General features: G+C 39.3%; 1 protein-coding gene and 1 long non-coding RNA gene across 2 annotated transcripts in view; one reads left to right on the top strand and one right to left on the bottom strand.

Annotated features, from left to right (window-relative positions):
* The window catches only part of LOC306650520, a 43,531-nt gene extending 31,893 nt beyond the window's left edge, over positions 1 to 11,638 (bottom strand). The window contains exon 1 of the long non-coding RNA XR_013760946.1: positions 11,446 to 11,638. This is a non-coding gene — a long non-coding RNA (uncharacterized lncRNA). The remainder of the gene's footprint in view (positions 1 to 11,445) is intronic.
* The window catches only part of ENTREP2 (endosomal transmembrane epsin interactor 2), a 490,869-nt gene that overhangs the window by 311,198 nt on the left and 158,253 nt on the right, over positions 1 to 21,418 (top strand).

Raw genomic sequence — 21,418 nt, 5'->3', positions numbered from 1 at the left:
GAAATACCTCTATTTTCCCTAGCACTTCCCCCTCACCATATTGTGAATTAGCATCCACATATCAGAGAAAATATTTGGTCTTTAGTTCTTTTGGGATTGGCATGACATTCTCCAGTTCCATCCATTTACCAGAAAATGCCATAATTTCATTCTTCTTAAGGCTGAGAAGTATTCCATGTGTATATGTACCACATTTTCTTTATCCATTCATCTGTTGAAGGGCTTCTAGGTTGGTTCCATAGTTTAGCTATTGTGAATTGAGCTGCTCTAAATATTGATGTGGCAGTGTCACTTTAGTGTGCTGATTTTAAGTCCTTTGGGTGTAAACCAAGGAGCGGGATAGCTGGGTCAAATGGTGGTTCCATTTCAGATTTTCTGAGGAATGTCCCTACTGCTTTCCATAATGTTGCACCAATATGAAGTCTTACCAGCAATGTACATCCTTGCCAGCATTTCTCATTGCTTGAATTCTTTATTAAGAATAATTGCCTCTCTGAGTGGAGTGAGATAGAATCTTAGCACAGTTTTGATTTGCATTTCTCTAATTGCTAGAATTGTTGAATACTTTTTCATATATTTGTTGATCAACTGTATTTCTTCTTCCACAGAAGAAATTTCCTTAGCCCATTTATTGACTGGGTTATTTGTTTATTTGGTGGTGTTTTTTGAGTTCTTTATATATTCTGGAGATTAATGTTCTATTTGAGGTGCACGTGGTAAAGATATTCTCCCATTCTGTAGGCTCCTTCTTCATGTGGTTGATTGTTCCTATGCTGAGAAGATGCCTTTTAGTTTGATTCCATCCCATTTATTGATTCTTGATTTTATTTCTTGCACTGGACTTCTTGGAGTCTTGTTAAGGAAATCAATTCCTAGGATGACATGGAGAAGATTTGGGTCTACTTTTACTTCTATTTGGTGAAGGGTCTCTCTTCTTGTACCTAAGGCTTTGATCCATTTTGAGTTGATTTTTGTGCAGGGTGAGATGGGGGTTTAATTTCATTTTCCTACATCTGGATTTCCAGTTTTCCCAGAAGCATTTGTTAAAGAGGCTATCTTTTCTCCAGTGTATGTTTTTGGCACCTTTGTCTAGTATGAGATAACAGTGTTTATGTGGGTTTGTCTGTGTCTTCTATTCTGTACCATTGGTCTATGTGTATGTTTTGGTGCCAATACCATGCCCTTTTTGGTTACTGTGACTCTGTAATATAATTTAAGGTCTGGTATTGTGATGCCTTCTGCTTCACTTTTCCTTGCTAAGGATTTCTTTGACTATTCTGGGTCTCTTATTTTTCCAAATGAATTTCATGATTGCTTTTTCTAGTTCTATGAAGAATGTCATTGGGATTTTAATAGGATTGTGTGACATATGCATAATGATTTTGGTAGTATGGCCATTTTGACAATATTAATTCTGCCCATCCAAGAGTATGGGAGATCTTTCCATCTTATAACGTCTTCTTCAATTACTTTTGTGTTCTGTAGTTTTCGTTGTAGTGATCTTTCCCCTCTTTTTTTAGATCGATTCCCACATATTTTATATTTTTGAGGGTATTGTGAATGGAGTAGTTTTCCTAATATCTCTTTCAGTGGATTCATCACTGATATATAGGAATGCATTTGATTTATGGGTGTTGGTTTTATATCCTGTTACCTTGCTTAATTCATTTATTAGTTGTAGAATTTTTCTGGTGGAACTTTTTGGATCTTCTAAATATAGACTCATGTCATCAGCAAGTAGTGATAGTTTGAGTTTTTCTTTTCCTATTTGTATTCCTTTAATTTCTTTTTTCTGGCTAATTTCTCCGGCTAGAGTTTCAAGGACTATGTTGAATAAAAGTGGTGAAAGAGGGCATCCCTGTCTTGTTTCCAATTTTAGAGGGAATGCTTTCAATTTTTCTTCATTTAGAATGATGTTGGCCTTGGGTTTAGCATTTTACAATGTTGAGGTATGTTCCTACCATGCCTAGTTTTTATAGTGTTTTGAACATGACAGGGTGCTACATTTTGTCAAATGCTTTCCCTGCATCTATTGAGATAATTGTATGATTCTTGTTTTTTGGTCTATCAAAATGATGAATTATGTTTATTGATCATGTTGAACCAACCTTGCATCATGGTCCACTATAGATTTTTAATATGTTTAATTATGTTTATTGATTTCCACATGTTGAATCAACCTTGCATCATGGTCTACTATATTTTTAATATGTTTTCATATGTAATTTGCCAGAATTTTTTGAAAGAATTTTTGCATCTATGTTCATCAGGGATTTTGGTCTGAAGTTTTCTTTCCTGGGATGTGTCTTTGTCTGGTTTTTATATCAGGTTGATACTAGCCTCATAAAATGAGTTTGAAAGGGTTCCCTCCTTTTCAATTTCATGGAATAATTTGAGAAGTATTGGTGTTAATTATTCTTTGAAGGTCTTGCAGAACTTATGTGAGAATCCATCTTTTAATAATGCAGTGGAGTTTTAAAATCCATTCAGAATTATCCAGATTTCTGTGCAGTCATGATATGCTGATTTGCAGAATGTGCTTGCCCTGGAGTTATTTATCCTCAGGTTGAGCTGGACATTTCTGAAAGAAGACTTTCACTCGAATGACCAGAAATATTCAATACAGTTGAAGACAGTTTTGATGCCACCAACTGAAGCTACGCCCTCTAGGATCCTGATGTTCCTGCAGACTTCCACAATCCCATACAAGTAAAACCTTGGGGTATCTGGAACACACTCTTTCATCATTCACATGGGCCTGCAATGGGAGGCATCATTTTGAAACACTCTGGTGGTATGATGAGAGCTAAATGCTGCTCATTTCGTGTGCTCCCTGTAGGACCATGGCACACACCACTAGAACCTGTTTCTTTGGGGCCTCCCTACAAAGTCACCCTAAGGATCATTGAGCCACCCTGAAGATAGCTGTAACCCATTTGTGAGATGTCATTGTTTCCCAGAACACCATCTGGAAAGCTCTGATTTTTACCACTTCTCTATAACTGGACAGATTGTTGTTTTAAGCCAACCAGTTTGTACTACTTTGTTACAGCAGTCCTGGGAAATGAGTGCATATCCCAACCCAGTTGTTATTTTCATTGGGATGACTGGATTTATATATTATTTAGTGAGAACTGACAGCTTTATAATCTTAAATATTTATGTCTGTTTTGTTTTTTAAAAACTATGTTTTAGGATGTTCTGTAGAATTTCAGAGTTTTTATTTTCTTACAGGTTCATATTTCTTTGTTCATTTTAGGAGTAGGTATTTTACAGTTTTTTTTTTTTTAAGGACCTCTTTTTCAGTGCAAACTCATTATATCCACAAGGGTTTAGTTCCAAGACTCCCCGTGCATGCCAAAATCCATGGATAACCAAGTTGTTTATATGAAATGGTGTAGTATTTGCACATATCTATACAATCCACCATATACTTTAAAACCTCTCTTGATGACTTATAATACCTAATACAATGCAAACACAATGTAAATGGTTGACCTGCTGTTTTCTGGAAAATGACAATAAAAATGTCTGTACATATTCAGTATCGATGAGATGGCTTAAAAATATTTTTTTAATCCAAGATTGGTTGAATCTGTGGATACACCATTCAACCATAATGGAGGGCTGACTGTGCTTTGCCTAGGGGTTTGTTTGCTTTTTCAAATAGGCATCATTCTTCTTTCTTTAGCATTCTCACATTTGCCATTCAGTAGAAATTGCACATAACCTTGGAGTCATCCTTAACTTTTCTCTTTCTCTCAACCTCAAATCTAAAGTTTCAGGAAATCCTGCAAATCATCCTCAATCCAACCGCTTTTCATTCCCTCTTTTGCTACCCCCCTGGTCCAAGCCACCGTAATCTCTTACAAGATTACTGTTTGGGTTCTCCAGAGAAACAATTCAACAGGATGTGTATATTTACATAGATGAAGGCATTCCTTTTAAGGAATTGGCTTACAGGATTGTGGAGGCTCAGTACACCCAAATCTTCAGGGTTGACTAGCAGCAGACTGGAAACCCAATTACTCGCAGTTCAAGTCCAAAAGCAGGCTGCTGGTGAAAGGCTTCCTTGCTCTGGGAACATCAATCTTCATTCTATTAAGGTCTTAGACTGACTGAATGAAGCCCACCCACATCTGGATAATGTTGAAAAATATTTGATACTAAGCTTAATGTCTGATTCTATGTCTCCAGATATTGCCTTTGACTCAGTAGAGGGGTGACTGTTGCTTCACCAATGACCAGGAATGAGAATGCCAAGGGGGAGAAGCATGCAGAGCTCTGTCACTGTGGGACCCCACCTCCCCTCCTCTTCCCAGTCTTGAGGAATTGAGATATTTATAGTCTGCTACCTCCCTGGCATCACCCCATCCCCCTTATCCTCAGAACTAACTCTAGCTTCATGCTTTAACCCTGATGATTCTCCATAGGAGCCAGAGTAAGTGCATCCATGGAGTCCTGTCAGGAGTTATGTGTTTGATTGTTTAATTGTTCCTGTAATAAAATCTAGTCTGAAGGTCTTCATGAACTGGCCCCTGTCATCAGGTCCCTCTCTACTCCCTCCTGGTGGTCTGGTTCCAGGGACCTTCTCTCAGTACCGGATTCGGGGCTATGTGTCCCCTCCAATCTGGCTGACACCACACAGCCTTCCACCTCTAGCAGGAGAGTAGCAACCAGGCACCTGCAATGAAGAAGCCTCCCCACAGGCTCCCATACTACAAATTCCTCCTCCCAAGGTGAGAAGTCGCCCCTCACAGGGCTCTGCCTTGTGCCCTGAGAATGGGAAGTCTCTGCCCTTTTCACTGTTGTTTTCAAGGTAACTGTGAACAAAGCATATTCAGTCTCCTTGTGAAGAAAAAACATCATGTTTTCCATCAATCTGTTGGTTAAAACCCTTTTTGGAAAGTCATAGCATTTTAATATAATTGTCTATTTATGGACAGATCTCTTAATGATTTGGCTCTTACTGTTTGTATGTGATTGTTTTTCCCAGTAACAAATAACAATAGGTGAATCTGTGTGTAGGAGACACTTTGGGAAAAGGTCCTCAGTTGTTCACCTATCCTTTAAGGGAAGTGGGCTTGGTTCCACAGCAGATAGGATGCGTCTGTCTCATTTCCCCATGGTGGGGGCCTGGGCTGGCTCCTTCCCCTCCTATCCACCTCTGATCTGAAGCCTCACCAGGACAAGTATGGTTCTGTGCTTAGATCTCCCTCCACCCCCAGTTCACCCCACTCAATCCCCTTAGAGGGAGTGGGCTGTGGTTGAAGGTAAGGTTGGTTTCTTTTACTAGGCCCTAGACACTAAGTGGACTCTGTGCCCACTTACCACATGTGTCTTTTCATTTCTGGAACCCTGGCAATAACCCTCCTTCCAGTGTTGGCCAGCACAGCTTTCCTCCTGCTGTTTCCACATTCATAGTCCCTAATCCTTGCTCTCTGGGCTCTGGACTCTGGCTGCCTGTGGCTGGTCTAATGTGTGCTTGAGTTGATTGTACTGTCCAAAACCTCTTTTTGGCTCTGGGGACCCAACCTAGTTGTCAGAAGTACCCGCTGTCTGCCCTGTTTATGAGATTCCCTGGTGACCCTACTGGGGGTAAGCACAGGCTACAGGGAACATTGGGATTGTTGACCTGGCACCTCTTCCTTAGAAACCTCTTCCCACCATCAATGTCCCTGTGGTTACTGTAGGAGCCCTCAGTGAGGGACAGCATGACTGCAGTGGGTGTGGCATTTAAGCCCATGTGGGCAAAAGAATGCTGTTCCTCAGACTGTCTCTCTCCATTGACAGAGTTTGACATGTCAAGCTCAGCCAGACCAGCTATTGTGCTTCCCCATGTGTGATGGAAGCCCATGCTGCAGGGAGACGCAGGAGATGGCTCACACAGAGATGCTCACAGCAGCTGAGGCCTGCTTTTAGGCCTGACTGTGCTGGGACCTTTGATTTTCAGAATCAATAAATTTCCTTGTGTGCTTAAGGTAATGTGGGTTGGATTTCTATCATTTACATCCCAAAGACCTGCATACGTAGTATTTCTCCGCCTTGGTTTTCTATCCTCCTCAATAGTTTTTGTCCCCCTTGAGGATCTTAATCAGGAAAATACATAAGGGTGAGCATTGGCTGTTGGTGTGTGACTCCTAGATCCTGCCTTCTTGTGATAACACCTTTGACACAGGGAATCAGATTCTATCTGACTGTGTCACTATGATAGAGGAAATGCGGTTGTGTTTTGATGCTAAGTTGGAGTGAGAAATGCTAAGTTAGTATTCGTTTGTTTGGTTGTTTTTTTGGTTTTAGGTTTTTGTTTTTATTGTTTTGGTGACAGGGATTAAACCCAGGGGTACTTAACCATTAAGCCAATCATCTCCAGCCCTTTTATTTTTTATTTTGAGACCCTAAGTTGCTTAGGGTCTCACTAAGTTGCTGAGGCTGGTTTTGAACTTGTGATCCTCCTGCCTCAGCCTCCCAAGCCACTAGGGATTACCCGTGTGCACCACTACACCAAGCTAAGCTTTGCTTTCTATCTTATTTCTTGTGGCAAATTTGGTGCATTTGGTGTTCTTTATGATCATGTATGCAAGACTACACAAGAGTAAAAATAGCAAGACTTGATTGATTGAGTTTAATCCTTCCTTGGCCCCTCTCCTTTCTGAACCAGAGATTCCAGCTACAAAATTGTCAACCTCTGCATTTTCCAAGCCCAAAATCTCTCTCTCCATGAATTGATTATGCATTTTATGTTTTGTGATGTATTAAAATGCGTGTATGAAAGGATGAACTGTGCTGTTAATCAAATTGGTAAAATGATTGTGGAGCTCCTGAGAGTACTGCCAACATTACACCAGGGTCTTAAAATTACTCCCTATATTACACTGAGATCTCAACTAGGTATTCTCTTGGTTATACCAGTGAAATTTTTATTTAGGGTGGAAAAATGGGATTTAATTATAGAGCTGAAGATGGTTGTACAAGCAGAAAAATTAGAAGATCATGAATTGGGAATCTTAGATTGTGTTCCAGTGTTTACACAGTTGAAATAGTGGGCAGTTTCCCAAATCTCACAGTGCTTTATCTAATTTTACAATGGTAATAATGACATTTTCCTTTTGTTCTTTGAGCTGACATTTTCAATACTTTGAACTTCTTGTAAGAAAAGAAAAACTGTGTAAACCTAAATGTTTTAATGTCATTAGCAATGGTTACAATAAATATTCAAAGTAAATATACACTCAACAAATATTTATTGCTTATCACCATTTCTCTTGAAACTCTAATAAAAATAAATGATATGAATTGACAATAAAGGAATAACAGACATTAAAAAGACATCAAAGAAATGAAAGAAAAAGATTCAACAAAGAAGAAATGGACAGATGGGACATGACAGCAGCATTCTGGAAGAATGAAAAGTGGGTTGTTGTGTGGTGAACTGGTTTAGGTTTATTTCTGCTTTCTTCACTGTGCAAGGAGCTGAGGGTGCAGGTTGGAACCAGGAAGAAACAGGTTGAGCTACCAGAAGTCTCTCAAGGAAGGGATGTGGATGGGGCGAAAACTAGAGGATCAATTTACAGTCTGGAATAGGCAGGTAAACTCCCTTGAGCCCTATGTAGGGACCATGCAGCTATGAAATTGTTCCTCTATAACTCCACTATTAAAAGAGGCTGAACCAAGGAGACATTAGAGTAGAAAGATGCGAGGTACAGCCAAAGCAGTAGTGAGATAGGAGAAGAAGGTAATTAGCATGAGAGAGTCCGTGCTGCAGTAACAACCATAAAGCCCTTACAATTTCAATGGCTCAGCATAACAAAGACTGTTTCTTGCTCACAAAATGCCTAGTATGGGCTGGATTATCTTCAAGGCAGCTTTCTTCTGTGTGGTAAGGAAGGTAATGAAACTCCTTCCATTTTAAAGCTCTACTATCTTATCCTTTGCCCTCAATGGCACTGTGTACAGAGTAGAAAAGGATGGGGGGAGACACCTTGATGGTAAGTGCCTCAGAATAGAGGTGACATATCCCTTCTACTCACATGTACATTTACCAGACTTGGCATGTGGCCCATCCCAGCTCTTAGGGAGGATGGAAATGTAGGCACACATGATGTTCTGTGAACTCTAATTGTCCCTGTAACTTGGGATGAAGTGAGTCTTTGGAGAGAAGGGTAAGGCCTCTATCCATCTGCCTTTTCAGCCTAGCTTTTCTTGGCTCCCACAAAGCTGGTTGCTTGTCTCAACCAGGCTGAGGCAGGGCTGAAGGAGTCTTTGCTGTGAAAATTCACCATTCAGGAGAAAAACAATCACAGATTTGGGGAGAGAGGAACCTATCTGCGAGGCCCACTGATAGGCAAGTTCCACCTATGTGCAGAGTACATCAGTTGACACTTTAGGGTTTCTTATGTGGTCACTCTTAATACAATTTTTTTTTGTACTGGAGATTGAACCCAGGGGCACTTAACATTTGAGCCACATCCTTAGACAGCTTTTTAATTTTGAGACAGTGTCTTGCTGAGTTGCATAGGGCCTCACTAAGTTGCTGAGGCTGGCCTCAAACTTGCAACCCTCCTGCCTCAGCCTCCTGAGTTGCTGGGATTACAGGCATGCACCACCCCACCCAACTTTTAATAGAATTTTGTTGAGTGCCTTCTGTATGCTAGAAAGTGCTCTTGATGTTGGGCATATAACAATGAACCAAATAGACAAAATTCTCATTCTCTTGAAGTTTTATTCTAGTGCAGGATGATTCTAGTTCAGGACAATAAGTGATAAAAAATGTTTAGATGAATTATATATCATATGCAGGGGACCACTATGGTCAATAAATGAAACTAGAAGGAACACAGGGGAATGGGGCATGATGTGATATTTAATACAGAGTGATTAGGGAAGGTCTCATCCTGCTGGAAACCTGAAGGAGGTTTTTGATTACTTGGGGGACAAAGTTTCCAGGCAGAGTTACTGAAGTGGAAGCATACTTGGCACACTTGAGAAATAAATGGCAAGGCTGTGGTTTACTGAGAGATCACAAGGAGTAGAAGTTAGGGCTGAGCATGGCTGCCTCACAGAGAGCCTACTGGATGATTATGATGATGTTACCTTTTAGGAGAACCACTGTGATGATGACCAGAGGAGGGACTTTCCGGAGAGTCCATCTGGAACCTATTCCCTGGGGCGTCAGGGCAGAATTCACAAAAGCCGTGAAGAAAGAATAAGATTCATTTGTATTGTTGTATTTAGTTGTAGTTCCTTCATGCTCACTGCTGTATGGTATTCCATTTTGCATGAGGTATATATGTCCCCTCCATGAATTTTATCATTGATGAACGTTTTGGTTATTTTTAATATGGTGATTATTACAAATAATGCTGCTTACATTGAATGTCTGCTTACATATCTTTTTTTTGTGTACAACTAGCAGTGAAATTCTGCTGTATGGTTTCAGCTTCAGTAGCTCATACCAAAGCACTTTCCAGAGTAGTGGTTCCAGTTGACATTATCCCGGCAGAGTGTGTGTGTGGTTATATTTTCCAGTGTCACCAATGCTTGGTATTGTCAATCACTTTCATTTTAATCAGAGGGTAAGTGAGTCATGATTGCCTTATGGTTATGTGAGTTTGATCCTTCTGGTTACATCATCGTGGTTACAGCACTATTTTGCATATCCTTGACAGTTAATGAGGCTGAGTGAATGTATTCTTATATGTTTATTAGACATTTGAATACTGTTTTTTGTGAAGCATGTCCCTGTTTTCCATTGTGGTGTTTGCATTTTTCTTACTTATTTTATATGTTCTGAAAATGAGTCCTTTGCCAATAATTTGTGGTTTGTTGAATGGACACACACACACACACACATACACACGAACACACATATATACATAAATATACATCAATCACATTCGGGGGGCTTTCCTTTTCATCACAAAATGGTCTTTTGTGTGTCCTGATTTAAAAAAGGTTTTCTTACCTCTGACCACCAGAATTTTCTCCTATATTATCTTCAAATAGCTTTATTATTTTCCTTTTCCCATTTAGCACCATAATTTGTTGAGAGTTAATTTTTGAAATTAAAAATATAGTTTTGTTTTTCTATATATTCTATATATCCACTTGATTCTGGATTATTTATTGAAAAGTTAGTCCTTTTCTCACAGTTGTTCAACGCTATTGTTGTAACAGATGAAGTGTCCTTATGTCCATGGTTTACTTCTGAATTTCTGTTGGATTTTATTGGTCTTTGTGTCCATACAAACATCAAGATCAAACTGTCCTAATAAATGTGGATTTGTAAGTAAGTCTTGGTATCTGGGAGGTAAGCACTTTGTTCTTCTGAGATTCTTTGGCTGCTGGTGGTTTTGCATTCTCATGTTAGTTTTATAGTCAGCTTATCAAGTTCTACAAAGAAACCCTTCTGGAATTTTTGATGGGATTATAAAGAGTCTATAAATGATTATGGGGACAATTGACATCTTGACCAAAGCATATATTCCAGCCTATGAACATTTATATAGGTCTCTTTACTTTCTCTCAATAATGTTCTATTATTTTCTGAATAGAAGTATATAAATAAATGTGTGTGTTGGTGGTGTTTTGCATGGTGTTTCAGTTATCTATTGCTGCTGCCAACCAGCACTACAGTTAATTTCTTGAAACCACAACAATTTATTATTCCTTAGGATTCTGTGGGTATTTCTTCTGCTGGTCTTGCCTGGAATCACTCCTTGGATTGCAGGTAGATTGTGGCTGGAACAGCTGAACAATTCACATTGCCCCACTCATTATTTGGAACTTGAATGTTGGGTGGCGGTTGGGTCCCCCATTGTCATTCAGTCCATAGGCTAGGCTGGGCTTCTGCCCATGGCAGGGGGAAACTACACAAGAGAAGGTTCCAGGAGACACAGACCAGGATGCCGTCCTCTTAAGGTCTAGGTTATAGAACTCACACCTGGAACTGCTGCCTCATTCTTTTGTTCAAAGTAAGTGATATTAGAGGGGGCAGAGAAATAGCTTCTCTTGGTGGAAGAAGTAGACACCCATGTAAGGGCACATAAGATAAGAGCAATTGTGTGTCTGTCTTTGGGAAAATGTGCCACAAATGGGAGTATGTTTTAATTCCATTTTTTGTTTGTGGAAAATGAAAAAAAAACTGTTTTATGTATATTAACCATATATCCAGTTACTGTGATACACACACACACACACACACACACACACACACACATTCTATATCTTCAGCTGTGCATTTTCCTAAATTTTTTACATGTAGTATCAAGTCATTTAAAATTAAGATAATTTTGTTTCTTTCTATTCAACCTTCCCAACTTTGTTTTTTCTGACTATACTGGCCAGACATTCAGTAAAATGATGAACACAAGTGATACCAGATTTCTTTGTCTCCATCATCTTAGAGGAAATATTTTCAGTATTTCACTGTAGATCCCATCATACCTCACATCATCGCAGTGAGCATCAACCTTCTGACAGTTGAACCTTGGAGGGCAAACTCACACCATATGCAGATCACAGCACCATCTAAAAAAGAAAAACATAGTTGACAGATACCAATTCCACTTTCCATATCTTGAACTTTATTGTGTGATGTTTTATGCAGGTTGTTTGTAGTGATTAAGTTCCCTTTTATTTTAAGCTTGATAAGTTTTTGTTAGCTATTTTAATATCATAAGCAGATTCTGGATTTAATCATATTTTATTTCTTTTGAGATCATAGGTGAGAAATCCTTTATTCTGTTAATATGGTGAACCATCTTGACTAATGTTTTGAATGTTAACAAACTTGTTTTCCTTATTCTGACTCAACTTGCTCATTCTGACTCTTTTGATTTTGTTTGTTGATGTTTTGTTCAGTATTTTTGCTTATATATTCATGATGTAGATTGACCTTTAATCTTCATTTTTTTAAAATATCCTTGTCAGATTTTTATATTAAGGTTATGCTTTCTTCCTAAGATGCACTGGGGAATAGCCCCTATTTTTCTTTTGTGGAAGCATTTAAGACTAGTGTTATTTCTTCTATAAATACTCATTTGAATTCAGTCATGGGGTCATCTGGTCTGGAATTTTCCTTGAGGGAACATTTTTGATTCTAGATTCAGAAACTCTCATAACTATTCAAATTTTGTGTTTCTTCTTGTATCAGTTTTATTTTTGTTGTGTTCTTCTAGAAATTCCCATTTCATCTATATTTTTAATGTACTGGTCAATATTCCATATAACATTCTCTTGTTATCCTTTTAGTATCGGCAGAGGTCCTGTTCATGGCCTGCATGGGGAGGGAGTTAGTAAACATCGCAGGTGTGGGCTGGCTGGAAATAAAGAGTAGGAAAGTAATATTAAGAAATAAACATAAAAGATGAGAATTTTATATATATATATATATATATATATTTTTTTTTTTTTTTCAAAGTGGGAACATTGACAGATGGAAGAAGCCTGATGGGTCTGATCCTAATAAGGAGTAAAGCCCTTTACTTTAAAACACTTTATTTGAACACTTTACTTACTTTGAACACTTACTTTGAACACTTTATTTAGTGGAACACACCAAAGGGATTCAGTAAGGAGCTTCTTCAGTAAAATAAGAGTGGGGAAAACAGGTTGTTCAGGGCATGGCAGGTTATGCCCATCTCCCAGCTGCTGTGTTTGAACCTAGGGCTGTGAGCTAAGGCAGGGCATCAGCATGATCTAGTCTTTCTCAAACTGGGAAATTTCACACAAGGAGTTCCCAGAAAAGCAGACTCCCTGCCTTATGATGGCTCAAACAAATCCATAGTTCATATACAACTTTCAACATAGAGGAGTTTGTTACTATTATGTTGGGGCAATTCTGACAGGAACAATAAGTGAAGTCAGTCCTCCTCTCCTCATTTTTCAGCTTACTTTCATTGGCCTTTATTGAAAGCCCACTAGAAAACTATGAGCATCTATCTGTTTTCTGTTACTATAATGAAATATAAGAGTGTGGATATTTTATAAGGAAGAGAGGTTTACTTAGCTCATAGTTCTGGAGGTTCAAGTGTATGGCACCCACTGCAGCCTGGCTCTGCTGAGGAGTTTATAGCAGACAGCATCACAATGACAGAAGTGGGTATAAGAAGGAACAGTCACATGGCAAGACAGAGAACCAGAAGTGGAGAGGGGCATATCTTGTTCTTTTTATGACAGCTCTCTCATGAGGTCTAAGCAGGGTCCCATGAGAATGCCCTAATCCCTTTTGAGGAGAGTGCCCCCGAGTACCTAAACACCTCCTACCCACCAGGCCCCACTTCTTACAGGTCCCACCACTTCCAGCACATGAACCTTGTAGGACAAACTCAAACCATATGCAGACCATACCACCATGCAAAAAATAATAACAGTTTACAGACATCCAATACTAGTATAGGAGCTGTGGATTTGAAGTGGAACGATCATAGTTTAGTAACCAGAACATTCCCCCACCCAAATATGCCCACTACTCTCCTCACCTTGCCCTGCATGGGGGAGAGCCTTGTAGTCATTCTTTCCACTCCATCTGTCCTGCCCCACTGTGCCTCCCCTTAATCTTAAGATATGTCAAGATTATTTGGGACCCAAATCTTACAAAGAATTTCCTTCTTTCATTTCAAGAATCCTTATGGACAACTGTATCACAATTTACATTTACACTATCATTATCCATTAAGATTTTAAAAATAAGTCCAGTCATGCAATACATTTTGGACAATAACAGGACCACATACGCAACAGTGGTCCCAGAGGATTGTAATGGGCTGAAATTTTTCTCACATGGTATTTTACTGAATCTTTTCTATGATAGGTATGATTAGACAGACAAATTTCATTGTGTGATAATCACCTGGGAGATTCAGTACAGTAACATGCTATACATGTAGCCTAGGAGCAATGGGCTGTACCATACAGCCTAGGTGTGTAGCAGGCTATACCATCTAGATTTGTATAAAGTTCATGTACGAGGACAGAATTTTGTTCACAGGAGGACAGAATCACCTCACAACACATTTCTTAGAGTGTAAGCACATCAGTGACACATTACTGCATTATAATACTCACTCTCGATATTGATCACTATACTCTGTCTCTACCTCCCTTGAGTCTATACTGACATAATAATAACTGTCCTGGATAGAGAATTCTTGATCAGTTCTTTCTTCTTCCTAGCCAATAAATGTTATACCCTAGCCTATTCCTTTCCGTGATTGCAGGTGAGAAATGTGAGACTAAAATGATTATTTCCAGAAATGACTTGTTCTTCCTGTCTAGAAGTTTATGTGATTTTTCTATTTTGGAAATTCAGAAATTTTGCCAGGATGTGTCCAATTTCTGCCTTTTCAGAACTCTATCTTAAGGCTTCACTTAGTTTTTTCTTCAACATTATTCCTTTGTTTATTCTTTGCCTTAGTTTTGTGTTCTCCCCAGCTTCTATTATTTATATGTTATACATCCAGCCTTTACCTCTCTGTCTTCATTTTTCATTTGTATTTTTAGCTCATTAACTTTTTGTCTTGTATTGTGTGACTCATCTTTCATTTGATCTCCCTAAAAGAATAATTTGTTTTTCAGTGGGGATCATGCTCTTTTACTGTACCTCTGCTAAAATTCAAGATTAAAAAATCAAGCATTATGTCCTAGAAACATTTTATCATGCTCTAATAATATCTCCTTATGTGTTCTCATTATGTTTTTATTATATAGTCTATTTCTGTTTCTACCATTAGTTCTGCTCCACAGTATCCATCTGTTCTAGAATTTAGCTGACTCCTTCCTTCAAATGACTTTACTTCTTAGATACCATGTGTGTTTGCTTTCCCCAATCATTTCGTTGGGTGTAGTTTCCCCAGAGCTGGTTTGGGCTCAGCTAGGGGGCTTGATAGATATAATCCCTCTCAGGCCATGGTGGATTGAGAGGAAGAGATGGGGACAGATAGGTGGGAACATTTTGCCTCTGTTGGGCTGAGGCAACGGGCCTAGCAAACTACATTGTCTAGGTTTAGATAAGGGGGAGGGGTGGGATAGTGTCTATTTTCAGAATCAAATAGAGCTGAATTGTTTTCAGTCTTACCTTGCAATTTCTCTTTCGAAGAGGCTAGCTATGCCTTCCCAGAACTGACACTTCAGTTGGGCCAGACAAGCGTTCTCTCTGCTGCTGGGAAGCTACCCACATCAGTGGGCTAACCCCACTCTGGCTTGGAGTAGCTGTTTCTCACTCTGGGCTCTGCCACAGACATAGTCTCTCTCCAGACAGCCTGACCTTTATTTAGCTCAACAGATTCTTTCTGGACTCTGTTCCCTGATTTCAGGTCCCTGTGCAGACTGCATCCCTCTATCATGGGCCAGGGGTCAGTGTGGGCCACCCTTTGGACACACCCCCACCCAGCCAGCATCAATGAACACAGGACGCCAGAGAATGTGTGGTTGGTTGTCTTGGGGCTTTTCAAGTACAGCTATGTCCTAGCCATCATCATTTTAGAACCAGGAAACAAGGCCTGATTTGGGGTGCTACATGAATCCAGGCAACAAGGACAGATGTATTACCGAAAGCTTCCAGAGCCTCAGGTTTTAACTTCCTGTCATCTCCTCCCAAGTACAGGGGACCAGGGTTGTAGTATAGAGTGAGGTCTTAGGAGACTAGGATCAACTACAGGCAAAGTGACAAGGGAGGAAGGACCTCAATACCAGCCCATCTGTTGGGTGGAGAAGTGAAGACTTGCTGGAGTGAAGGAACCAGCTGAAGAGTGACTGGGAGCTCGGGATGGCCCCTGAGGTTCATTCAGCATGCAGTGGGAAAGGAACTCCTTGGTGGGCAAGCCATGGCTGAGGACAAGAATCACGCAAGCTAAGATGACATCCACGAAATATAAGGACACATCTTTGTGACTTCCAAACAAATCCTGTCTTTGTAACCTAATGACCTGAGCTATCTTGGCAAGGCTTAGACCTTCCCCCTTTCCCAGGACCCAGGTAACATCTAGATGGACTTTTGTCATAGAGTTGGAAGCCAACTACCAATCTGTAGCCTTGCACCATTTCCTGAACAGCAGCATTTCACACTCACATTTAAATGTTTATGAAGCCAAAACAGATGCAGCCAGTTGGCACACAGCCAACTGTGACTGGGCTTCATGGCTTCACCAGGTGAGGTGTGAGAACAACCAGGTGACAGGTCCCTCCCATTGGGGCTACCCAGTCTACAGGTGTCAGTTGGGAAGATTCGGGGTTGCTCTTGGCTGCAAATGAAATAAAATCCATCGCACAAAAGCGTATAGAGCAAAGGAGGTTATTATGTCAAATGGCAAATGTAGAGGGGGGCTGCTGTAGACTGTTGGTTCAGCAGCCCAGCAAAGTCAGAGACCTAGCTTCTTTCTAGCTTTCCACTCTGCCAGCTTCAATGTGTTCATGTGTTGGCTTAGCTCTTTGCAGTCATGAGATGACTGCCACTGCTTGAGGCAATACATGCAGGTGCAAAATGTTCAGTAGAAGAGGAAAGCTTTCCTTATTTCATTTTTTTTCAAACAAACCTCAATTTTAAGAGCAAGTAAACATTTTTCAGAAGTCATCAAATTATCCCTCATTGATGGGATCACATGTTCACTCCTAAATCTGTCACTCTGTTATTTAACTTCTATTTAATGGGATGTATAATTTATTTATAAACTTAGAAAATATTCTTAAGTAAGACTTGCCAAGGAAAAATATGGATGGATATTAGTATAAATGGCAATGAGTTGGGCTGACTTTCTGCAAAGTTGCATCTAATAATCACACTAGGCACAAAGGATTAAATGTAACAGATGTATCCACATTAATTAATCACTGTGTGCAATTTCCCAATACATAGCTCTTAAATGTCCAGAATAAGAACCCTATTGAATTTGGTAATTTGCTTAGAGGTAAATGTGAAAGAAAGAAAAAATACACACTAACAGTATGAACCACTTGGATAATTATAAACAACTGAGCTGCTTAAGAAAATTCCATTGGCACATATTTAATGATTGGTTGGATCCAAGGAAGCAGTTAATTAGTTAATGTTTGCTTTTTCTACATCATCTCTCTCAAGCTTGTAGGATTAATAAAATCTTTAAGATATAGAAAAAAGTCTTGCTTCTTAAGAAAGGTGTCCTGATGTATCCAGCCAGACTGAGGAGTGGTGTTGTCAGCTCCAAGGGAGAGGAAACCTCCAGAAAAGCAAGGCCCCTCCCTTACATGCATGACGGGCTGCCCTTCCCACACTGGCTGCCAAAGCAAAGCTGCAGCCAAGCCAGCAGAGACACAGCCAGGCAGCAGGTTCCTTCTGCTTTCTTCCTTCCCAGATGAGTGTGACTCAGCTGAGCAGGGCTTTTTCCTGTCTTAGCCAAGGTGCTGATAGGTGTTTGTCAATTGCCATATTTGTATCTAAATAGTTGTTTTTGTTTGTTTGTTTGTTTGTTTGTTTTTGTTTGTTTGTTTTTGCACAGGGTCCATTCTGTCTTACCTATTTTCTTCCTCTTCCTTCCCAAATCCTTCTTTGTACCTCCTTTTGTTCAATTGAAATTAAACTTGTTTACTCCCTGAAATGCCATTCTTTCTTATTTTCTCTATTTAAGGCTTTTGACAGCTCCACTCAGCAGAATATCTCATGCAGCCACAGGAAAGGAGTTGGTGAGAAAACTGAAGTTTCCATTAATATTGGAATTCTGGGAATTTGTTATAAAGTAGCAGGTACTAGGACTTTCTAAACAAGGGTTTGGTCAATTACTCTGCTTAGAAGGTTATTCATGATTTATACATTTTTAGGGTCTTTTAATCCTTTAAATAGAAGTAAACATGGCAGATTGAATGTTTTCTTTAAAACAGGTATTTTAAGATCACATACACACGTCCCAGGGTTTTCACTGTGAGCTGCAGATTTATCAAAATGAAAATGTGAGAATTATGGGTCTGTACAAGCTTTACTCATTTAAACAGTTTTTATACCAAGAAAAGCAACACATTTACTTTTTGTCCAGGGGAGCATGAGACAGTCCAAGCAGAGATACAGAACAGAGCACCTGACTTTCTTGTCCCTTCCAGATGAAAAGATATTTACATCAATTCTTATGTTCATGAAAGGATTGCAAAAATAGCTTTGTGGGCACTGTTAAATTTGTTCACTTTAATTTAAAAATGATTATTGTTAATATTGCAATTTTGCAGGAAGATTATCCTTTTCAACTAAATGAGCAACTTCAGAAGGTACATTTGAAAATCTGGTCAGTCAGCTGAGTAGACTGAACCCTGTGGTCAATGAAGTGACATATCTCTTCTCAATCATTCTGAGTTTTTATTAAGTTTCATCATCATTATTTATTTCTTATAAAACCTCATTGTTAACAACTGTCATATTTAGCAAACTGTGGAAGTTCAATTTAATTAGCGGAAAACATAAAGAGATGGTGTGTTGTCAGCTTTCCACCACTGTGACTAAATACATGAGGTAACAACTTATAATGAGAAAGCATTTACTTTGGCTCACAGTTTCAAAGGTTTCAGTCCATAGTTTCTTGGTCACATTCCCTTTGGGCCTGTGGTAAGGCAGCACATCATGGTGGGTGTTTGCTAGAAGAAACTGCTCACATTATGGTGGCCAAGAGACAGGGTAGGGTTCCTACTGTCCCTTTCAAGGGCACACTCCCAGTGACCTAACTTCCCTCTCACTAGGTGCTACCTCTAAAGGTTTCTAACACCTCCAAATAGTACCACAGACTGGGGATAAAGCCTTTGACACATGAGCCTTTAGGGGACATTCAAGATCTAAACTACAGCTGATGGTGTTAAGTGAGACCACGTGATGGTTTGGGCCTAAAGAGCAGCAGGTGTGAATGTAATATTGCATTTGATATCTTTTTTTATTGGTTCTTTTTATACATGACAGTAGAATCTATTTTGATATAAATATAAAAGCATGGAATATCTTATTCTAGTTAGGACCCCGTTCTTGTGGGTGCACGTGGTGGGATTCACTGTGATGTTTTCATATACATACATAGGAAAATTATGTCAGATTCATTCCACTCTTTTCTTTTCCTATCTCCCCTCTTTTACCTCCATTCCCCATTGTCTAATCTACTGAACTTCTATCACTGCTCCCCTTACTGTGGGTTAGCTTCTACATATCAGAAAAAAACATTTGACCTTTGGCTTTTGGGGACTGGTTTATTTCACTTAGCATGGTAAGCCTCTAGATCCATCCATTTACTAGCAAATGTCATGCATTCATTCTTCTTTATGGCTGAGTAATACTCCATTGTGAATATATACCACTTTCTTTATCCATTCATCTGTTGAAGTTGGTTCCATAGCTTAGCTATTGTGAACTGAGCTGCTATAAACATTGATGTGGCTACATCACTGTAGTATGCTGATTTTAAATCCTTTGGACATAAACCAAAGAGTGGGATAAATGGGTCAAATGGTGGTTCCATTCCCAGTTTTTTGAAGAATCTCCATATTGCTTTCCAGAGTGGTTGCACCAATTTGCAGTCCTACCAGCAATGTATATGTGTACTTTTATCCCTACATCCTTGCCAACATTTGTTGTTACTTGCATTCTTGATAATGGTCATTCTGACTAGGTACTTGACATCTTAATCTACCGTGTTTTAATAGCTGTTTTGTTTCATTTTGTTTTTAACTGCAAAAGTTCTTGCCTTCAGTGCCATGTGTAGAATTTGAAAACTCGTCCCCAAACAAGGGTAAAAAATTGAGTTTTAAACCACGGATTATAAATGTGTCTACATAGACTTTCACAGATGTTAATTTAATTTGAACTTTTGTGATTATATTGGATTGGGTTAGGGCTGGGGTTGTTTGTACAGCCCCTAAAGCCTCCCTTTGTGCATGATACTCACAGGAAGCAAGGGGCAGCAGGAACAACCAGAGCCCCATTTCCTCCATGTTATTTCACCATCACTACTGAAGTTTGATGACCCCAGTGTAGTCTTGAATGGAGGCCATTTGTTCTCGAGGTCACAGACCAAGTTGAGAAATTCATCATTTTACCACCAGATGTTCTGAGAAACTCAGGACGCTTCAGCTTGCTGACATCTAGGAAATAAGTGACCAGGCATTTCTTAAAGAAATGTTAACTGTGAGGATGAACCTTCTGTTTTCCTCCCAACTTGTGTGGATGATCTTTTATTTTGAATTCTTTCATAGAATAATTGTACTTTATAATTGAAAGAGGTTGTCTCCCCTAACCCTGCCTTTCTGCAGGACAGGGGGCTGGAGACCAGGCCAGTTGGAGGCTTTCTTCCAGAACCCAGAGGAAATTGGTGGCAGAGTAGGGAACTGCTTTCCTTTAACCTGCTGCAGGTTTTAAAGGTACCCCTCAACTGCCTTAAGTGCAGACAAGCCTGCTTCCTGATGCTGTCTGAAATCATTATTTTCACAGAGGACTTGATTTGGTTGCAGTTTGGTTTAACTTTATAACAAAAAAAATCTTTTTCTGTGGTTTTTGATCCAGAAAGTCTGGGCACCTGAACTGCATCCATTTGATGGTTCTCACTGCTGGTTTATAAGTCTTTCTTTTCTGTTTCATCTCATTATACTTATTAGAGATTTTCAGCTTGACCTTCTGAAAGTTTTTAAAAATAGTTTTATTTAACTATTTAATATATCATAACGTACCCCTGCTTAAAGTATACAAATCAATGTTCTTTTAGCATATTTACTGTTATGGAACATCATCATCTAATTTCATAATATTTTCATCACCCCAAAAAGAAATATCATACCTGAGATTTGATTTCCCATTTCTCACCTCCTTACCAGCCCTGCACCATTATCTTTCTGCCTTTATGCATTTGCCTCTTTCATCTAAGAAGTATTATACAATACATTGTCTTTTGTAAGTAGCTTCTTTCACTTAGCACAATATTTTTAAGATCCATCCAACTGTAGCACGTATCAGTACTTCAGTACTTAATTTTCTTTTTTTTCTTTTTGGTACTAGGGATTGAATTCAGGGACACCCTACCACTGAGCCACATCCCAAGCCCTTTTATTTTTTTTTTATTTTGAGATGGGGGTCCTTGCTAAGTTGTAGAGGCTGGCCTCCAACTTGAGATTATCCCATCTCAGCCTCCCACGTTGCTGAGGCCTGCACCACTGTGCCTCACAGTACTTCATTTTTTTATAGTTAGAAAATTCTTATATCTTTGGAGACATATCTCTTTAAATTATTTGCCCACTTTTAAAATATGAGATTTGTTCTTGTTCACTTGTAAGTCTCTATATATTCTGTATGTAAATCCCTTATCACATATATACATGGCTTGAAAATATTTTCTTTCAGAATGTGTACAATTGTCCTTTCACTTTCCTGAGAGTGTTCTGACACACAAAAGTTTTCAATTGTAATGAATTCCAACTTATAGGTCTTCTC

The sequence above is a fragment of the Sciurus vulgaris genome (genome assembly GCF_902686455.1).
Source record: "Sciurus vulgaris genome assembly, chromosome: 2".
Taxonomy (NCBI): Eukaryota; Metazoa; Chordata; class Mammalia; order Rodentia; family Sciuridae; genus Sciurus; species Sciurus vulgaris.
Note: the sequence above shows the minus strand (reverse complement) of the source record. Positions and strands in the feature narration are given on the sequence as shown.